This window comes from Oncorhynchus tshawytscha, linkage group LG10 (assembly GCF_018296145.1).
Source record: "Oncorhynchus tshawytscha isolate Ot180627B linkage group LG10, Otsh_v2.0, whole genome shotgun sequence".
NCBI classification, from domain to species: domain Eukaryota; kingdom Metazoa; phylum Chordata; class Actinopteri; order Salmoniformes; family Salmonidae; genus Oncorhynchus; species Oncorhynchus tshawytscha.
Genome location: NC_056438.1, coordinates 2,996,810 through 3,004,309, shown reverse-complemented (window position 1 = coordinate 3,004,309; position 7,500 = coordinate 2,996,810). Strand labels below are relative to the sequence as shown.

The 7,500-nt window shown below is 40.1% G+C and overlaps 1 protein-coding gene across 1 annotated transcript in view; it reads right to left on the bottom strand.

The window, feature by feature from the left end:
• LOC112235919 (GRB2-associated-binding protein 1) overlaps positions 1 to 7,500 on the bottom strand; it is a 70,412-nt gene that overhangs the window by 32,417 nt on the left and 30,495 nt on the right. The gene's annotated exons all lie outside the window — the stretch shown is intronic.

Here is a 7,500-nt window from a genome sequence, read left to right as displayed (position 1 = left end):
CTGGTAGTTAATTGCACTCACCTGGTGTCCCAGGTATAAATGAGTCCCTTATTAGAAAGAGATTATGAAAACCAGACGTGTTTGGGTCCTCCAGGACCGATACTGAACAGCCCTACAGATACTTCTGGTGGCACTGTGTCCATGTAACAGCAGTGCATAGTTCTACTCTGAAAACTCTGTTTGGTTTAGTTTCTGTTTACTCAGTCTCTGTAACTGTATCTCACACTCTCTCTCTAATTGTATACCGATTAATTTAACGAGGCTCAGTCAGTTAAGAACAAATTCTTATTTACAATGAGAGGCCTACCGGGGAAACAGTGGGGTTAACTGCCTTGTTCAGGGAGCAGAACAACAGATTTTAAAAAATCTTGTCAACTCAGGGATTCAATCCAGCAACCTTTCGGTTACTGTCCCAACGCTCGAACCACCAGGCTACCTGCTCTAACCACTAGGCTACCTGCTCTAACCACTAGGCTACCTGCTTTAACCAATTGGGTTGAGGTCAGGACTCTGACTGGGCCACTCCAGAAGGCGTATTTTCTTATTTTGAAGCCATTCTGTTGTTGATTTGCTTCTGTGTTTTGGGTCGTTGTCCTGTTGCATCACCCAACTTCTGTTGAGCTTCAATTGGCGGACAGATAGCCTTACATTCTCCTGCTAAATGTCTTGTAAACTTGGTAATTCATTTTTTCCGTTGATGATAGCTAGCTGTCCAGGCCCTGAGGCAGCAAAGCAGCCCCAAACCATGATGCTCCCTCCACCAGACTTTACAGTTGGGATGAGGTTCTGATGTTGGTGTGTTGTGCCTTTTTTCTCTCCACACTTAGTGTTGTGTGTTCCTTCCTTCCAAACAATTCAACTTTAATTTAATCTGTCCACAGAATATTTTTGGAACATCCAGGTGCTCTTTTGTGAACTTCAGACGTGCAGCAATTGTCTGTCTGTTTTATGTGATTCTCTTGATTCTGCCCTGACCTCGAGCCTCCCTGCCATTCTGTACCTCCTGGACTCTGAACTGGTTTTGACCTCTTGCCTACCCCTTTTGGATTGTTAATAAACATCTTGGACTCTAACCATCTGCCTCCTGTGTCTGCATCTGGGTCTCGCCTTGTGCCCTTATAGCAATGTTTTTTTTTTGGACAGCAGTGGTTTCTTCCGTGGTGTCCTCCCATGAACACCATTCTTGTTTAGTGTTTTACGTATCGTAGACTCTTCAACAGAGATGTTAGCATGTTCCAGAGATTTCTGTAAGTCTTTAGCTGATACTCTAGGATTCTTCTTAACCTCATTCTGCTCTGTGCTCTTGCAGTCATCTTTGCAGGATGGCCACTCCTAGGGAGAGTAGCAACAGTGCTGAACTTTCTCCATTTATAGACAATTTGTCTTACTGGGGACAGATGAACATCAAGGTTTTAGAGATACTTTTCTAACCCTTTCCGGCTTTATGGAAGTCAACAATTCTTAATCTTAGGTTTTCTGAGATCTCTTTTGTTCGAGGCATGGTTCACATCAGGCAATGCTTCTTTTGAATAGCAAACTCAAATATTGTGAGTGTTTTTTATGGGGCAGGGCAGCTCAAACCAACATCTCCAATCTCGTCTCATTGATTGGACTCCAGGTTAGCTGACTCCTGACTCCAATTATCTTTTGGAGAAGTCATTAGCCGAATGGTTCACATACTTTTTACAACCTACACTGTGAATGTTTAAATTATGTATTCAAAATAGACAAGAAAAATACAATAATTTGTTATTAGTTTAAGCACATGGTATTTGTCTATTGTTGTGACTTAGATGAAGAACAGATCAAATTTTATGACCAAATATTGACAGGAGGTTAGGAAGTGCAGCTCAGTTTCCACCTCATTTTGTGGGCAGTGTGCACATAGCCTGTCGTCTCTTGAGAGGCAGGTCTGCCTTCGGCAGCCTTTCTCAATAGCAAGGCTATGCTCACTGAGTTTGTACATAGTAAAATATTTCTTTAGTTTTGGGTCAGTCACAGTGGTCAGGTATTCTGCCACTGTGTACTCTCTGTTTAGGGCAAAATAGAATTCTAGTCTGCTCTGTTTTTTTAGTAAATTCTTTCCAATGTGTCAAGTCATTCTGTTAATTTTCTCATGATTTTGTTGGGTCTAATTGTGCTGTTGTCCTGGGGCTCTGTGGGTTGTGTTTGTGAACAGAGCCCCAAGACCAGCTTGCTTAGGGACTCTTCTCCAGGTTCATCTCTCTGTAGTTGATGGCTTTGTTATGGATGGTTGGGAATCGCTTCCTTTTAGGTGGTTGTAGAATTGAATGGCTCTTTTCTGGATTTTCATCATTAGTGGGTATCGGCCTAATTCTGCTCTGCAGGCATTATTTGGTGTTTTACGTTGTACACGGAGGATATTTTTGCAGAATTCTGAAGCAGAGTCTCAATTTGGTGTTTGTCCCATTTTGTGAATTTTTGGTTGGTGAGCGGACCCCATACCTCACAACCATAAAGGGCAATGGGCTCTATGACTGATTCAAGTATTTTTAGCCAGATCCTAATTGGTATGTTGAATTGTATGTTCCTTTTGATGGCATAGAATGCCCTTCTTGCCTTGTCTCTCAGATCGTTCACAGCTTTGGGGAAGTTACCTGTGGCGCTGATGTTTAGTAGACATTTACAGTAGACATTTGACTTCAGATTCTAGTAGCGTGAGGCTGGGTCCTGCAGACTGTTCTAGTGCCCTCGCCAATTAGCTGATATATACACTACCATTCAAAAGCTTTGGGTCACTTAGAAATGTCCTTGTTTTTTAAAGAAAAGTAAATTTTTCGTCCATTAAAATAACATCAAATTGATCAGAAATACAGTGTAGACATTGTTAATGTTGTAAATGACTATTGTAGCTGGAAACGGCTGATTATTAATGGAATATCTACATAGGTGTACAGAGGCCCACTATCAGCAACTATCCCTCCTGTGTTCCAATGGCACGTTGTGTTAGCTAATCCAAGTTTATCATTTTAAAAGCATAATTGATCATTAGAAAACCTTTTTGAAATTATGTTATCACAGCTGAAAACTGTTGTTCTGATTAAAGAAGCAGTAAAACTGGCCTTCTTTAGACTAGTTGAGTACTCGGGGCATCAGCATTTTTTGGGTTCGATTATAGGCTCAAAATGGCCAGAAACAAATAACTTTCTTCTGAAACTCGTCAGTCTATTCTTGTTCTGAGAAATGAAGGCTATTCCATCTTGCCAAGAAACAGAAGATCTCGTACAACGCTGCGTACTACTCCCTTCACAAAACAGCGCAAACTGTCTCTAACCAGAATGGAAAGAGGAGTGGGAGGCCCCGGTGCACAACTGAGCAAGAGGACAAGTACATTAGAGTGTCTAGTTTGTCCTCAACATGTCCTCAACTGGCAGCTTCATTAAATAGATAGTACCCGCAAAACACCAGTCTCAACGTCAACAGTGAAGAGGCGACTCCGAGATGCTGGCCTTCTAGGCAGAGTTCCTCTGTCAGTATCTGTGTTCTTTTGCCCATCTTAATCTTTTATTTTTATTGGCCAGTCTGAGATATGGCTTTTTCTTTGCAACTCTGCCTAGAAGGCCAGCATCCCAGAGTTGCCTCTTCTCTGTTGACGTTGAGACTGGTGTTTTGCGAGTTTCAAAATCAGACGTTTCCAGCTCCACTGTATTTCTGATCAATTTGGTGTTATTTTATTTTAATGGACGAGAATTTTATTTTATTTCAAAAACAAGGATATTTCTAAGTGACTCCAAACTTTTGAACAGTTGTGTTTGTTAAAGAGGGGGGGCTTAAGCTGCATCCCTGTCTCACCCCACGGCCTTGTGGAAAGAAATGTGTGTTTTTTTTGCCAATTTTAACCACAGACTTGTTGTTTGTGTACATGGATTTTATTATGTCATATGTTTTTTCCCCCAACACCACTTTCCATCAATTTGTATAGCAGACCTTCATGCCAAATTGAGTCAAAGGCTTTTTTGAAATCAACAAAGCATGACTTTGCCTTTGTTTCGGTTTGTATGTTCGTCAATTAGAGTGTGCAGGGTGAATACCTGGTCTGTCGTACGATCATTTGGTAAAAAGCCAATTTGACATTTGCTCAGTATATTGTTTTCACTGAGGAAATGTACAAGGTTTCTGTTGATGCAGAGGATTTCCCCAAGGTTTCTGTTAATGCAGAGGATTTTCCCAAGGTTGCTGTTGCTGTATATCCCACGGTAGTTATTGGGGTTAGGGTTGGATACAGCCCTCTTTATTTAACTAGCCAGTTAAGAACATATTCTCATTTACAACGACGGCCTACCCCGGCCAAACCCAGACGACGCTGGGCCAATTGTGTGCCACCCTATGGGACTCCCAATCACAGCCAGATGTGATACAGCCTGGATTCGAACCAGGTACTATAGTGACACCTCTTGCACTGAGATACAGTGTCTTAGAGAGTAGGTGTGTCCAAACTTGTGACTGGTGCTGTATGTGTACATGCATATATGTATTAATATATGTATTAATATGTGTTAATATGTGTTAATATGTGTTAATGTGTTATTGTGTGTTAATATGTGTTAATGTGTGTTGATATGTGTGTTGATATGTGTTCATATTAACATGTTTTCTAGCGATAAATCCATTCGCTATAATAGAGAAGGTCAGAAGGGAAGGAGCAACGACCATCTCTCAAAAATGCCAGCGTGAATCCTGGAAGGAGTTTCATGGCGGCGATTTGGACTGCATGGAGTCAACACTCCATCATCATGTCAACAATTTTCAGCTGACAGTTCCAACAGGAGGAGGAGAACTTGACTCAAAACAAAACACAAAAATGTGTTTTCCATGAGAGGACGACACATCCTTCATCTCAACGTTAGAAGTCTCCCCAGATTGAGGAAATGTGCCTGTCTAGTAACTGGAGTGCTTTGCTTTACCGAAACATGGTTGGATAGTTCGATTTAAAAATATAAAAACCCCCACAGAGATTGAAGTTGAAAATGATGAATTAATTGGAAGAGACCACAAAGGCGGAAGAGTTTGCACTTATGTAAGGTCAGATATTATTTATTTATTATTTATTTATTGGGTATAACTATCCGATTTATGACGAGACTGAAGCTGTGTGGGTGGACATTTTATTACGAAAATGTAAACCTATTATAGGACTCTATTATAGACCACCAGACCAGTACAAGTTTGATGAGTTGTTGGAGGAGACTTGTTCCAACTGTACAGATTTTGGTCAATCAGAGGATTTTAGGTGATTTTAATACACACGTATACTCTAAAAGGGCCACGCTACTTTTAAAAAGATCTTAAGAATTTTTTTCTGTAATTGATTTGCTTTATACTAACTGATTAATGAGCCCAACAGGGCTTGTCCTTCTACACAAAACCATCATTGACCTTGTGTTTTCAAACAGTGGGGTTGTAAACTATGGACTCAGTGATCATTCCATCATTGTCCATCATTTTTCTGTAGTAGGAAGGTTCAGAAAATAGTTTTTTAATTATCATAATTTAATTTAAAAAAAATTGGTCTATGAAGAATTATAGTGCAGATATTTTTTGTTAATTGTCTGAGCAAATGAGACTGGTCTACTGTATTGGAATGCAGTGAAGTGGAGAATGCCTGGGGCCATTTTAAATCATTGGTTTTACTTGCTGTAGATAAGCTCCAATGAAAAAGATTAGAAACAGAGCCATGGATAAATGATAACATTTTAAAGGTGATTAAGCGTAGAAAATGATCACTTTCTGGAGTTTAGGAAATACAGGGCAGATTATATATTTATAGAATATAAGAAGTTAAGAACTGAGGTCAACAGGATGATACAGAAGACCAAGAAAGATGATTTCACTGACAAAATAGAAACAATCTGAGCAAATGATATAAGTGTCTGATGCTGTTAGGTAACAGTAACAGATTAAAGACCAAAACTCTCAGTCTTAGTTTGGACATTGGAGGAAAGGTTACATCAGACAAGACCATGGTTGCAGACAGTCTGAATAGCTATTTTTACAACTATAGCTAATACATTAGTTAGCAAGTTACCATGTCAATCAGGTTGCTATAGGGAGGGGGGGGGGGTTCACTCAACAGCAGGGGATTCGAGTAGATGATTGTTTTCATTTGAAAAGGTGTCTGAGTGAACTGTGCTAGAGAGGCTAAAAGAACTTGACCGTTCCATAGCAACGGGCCTTGACAACATTCCTGACAGATTTTCTAAAGGATGCTGCATTAATTATCACCCCCTGTGTAACTCACATTGTGAATCTTGTCTATTGAACTAGGGTGTTTTCCCAGTCAACTAAAACTTGCAAGGGTCATTCCTTTATATCAAAAAAAAAAGGAACAAGTTAGATCATGGAAACTATCGTCCTAACTCTCAATCCTGTGTTGCTTTATCGAAGGTTATGGAAAAGATTACGCTCAAGCAGATTGACAGTTAAAATTTCCTTACATATGAGCTCCAATTTGGCTTCAGAAAATCCCGTTCCACTGACACCTGCCTACTATATCTGACTGATCACATAAGGAAGGAAGTAGACAGAGGGAAATGTTGTGTTATTGCTATTATTATTACTGTTAGATTTCCAAAAGGCGTTTGAAAACAAGGAATCGTGAGATTCTGTTAATCAAACTAAGAGCCATAGGTGTTTAACAACTCAGCAGTAAAATGGGTTAGCTCTTACCTGCAAGGAAGAAAAACAGATGCTGGATGTGGATGGGACCCTGTCTAAACCTAAAATCTGGAACTGTGGGGTACCCCAAGGGAGTGTGCTGGGTCCACTTTTATTTCTATTGTTTATAAATGATCTGAAATCTGCCTGTACCATGTGACCTTTTCCTCCATCCTCCATGATTCTGCACTGTTGGTTTCCCACAAAGACAAAGATGTGATTGAGAAAGACAAAGCTGTGGTTGAGAAGTCCCTCAGTGCTGAACTTCTGAATGTCAGCAAATGGCTATATGACAATAAGCTGTTACTTCACCTTGGAAAAACATAGTCCATCTTGATTTTTGTCCAAAGTGAAACTGAGGAAATCCTGAGATTTTAACGTGGTAGTCGATGACATAGTAGTTCTGGCAAAAGACTCTGTTACGTATCTTGCATGTTGGATGATAACCATCTGAGAGTGGAGAGCATGGCACAAAATGTGATCTCCAAAGAGAACCATAAAATGAGGTTCCCGGGCAAGAACCTCCAAATATCTGGATAAGAATGCAATGGGGACATTGTCAGGGGCTCTTGTTCAGTGCCACTTTGACTATGCATGCTCTTCCTGGTACAATAGTGCCTCCAAGATATATACAAAAAAAAGACATCAGCAGACATCTCAGAACAAATTAGTTAGGATTATTCTTAAACTTCCAGCACTTACGCATCTCGACTATTTTCTATTTTTGAAAGCCTCAGATGGATTAAAGTGGAGGTGAGAGCCGCTCAGATATAATTGTGTCTTGTACATCAGATTGTCCACAGTATGGACCCTCGGTACGTAAGT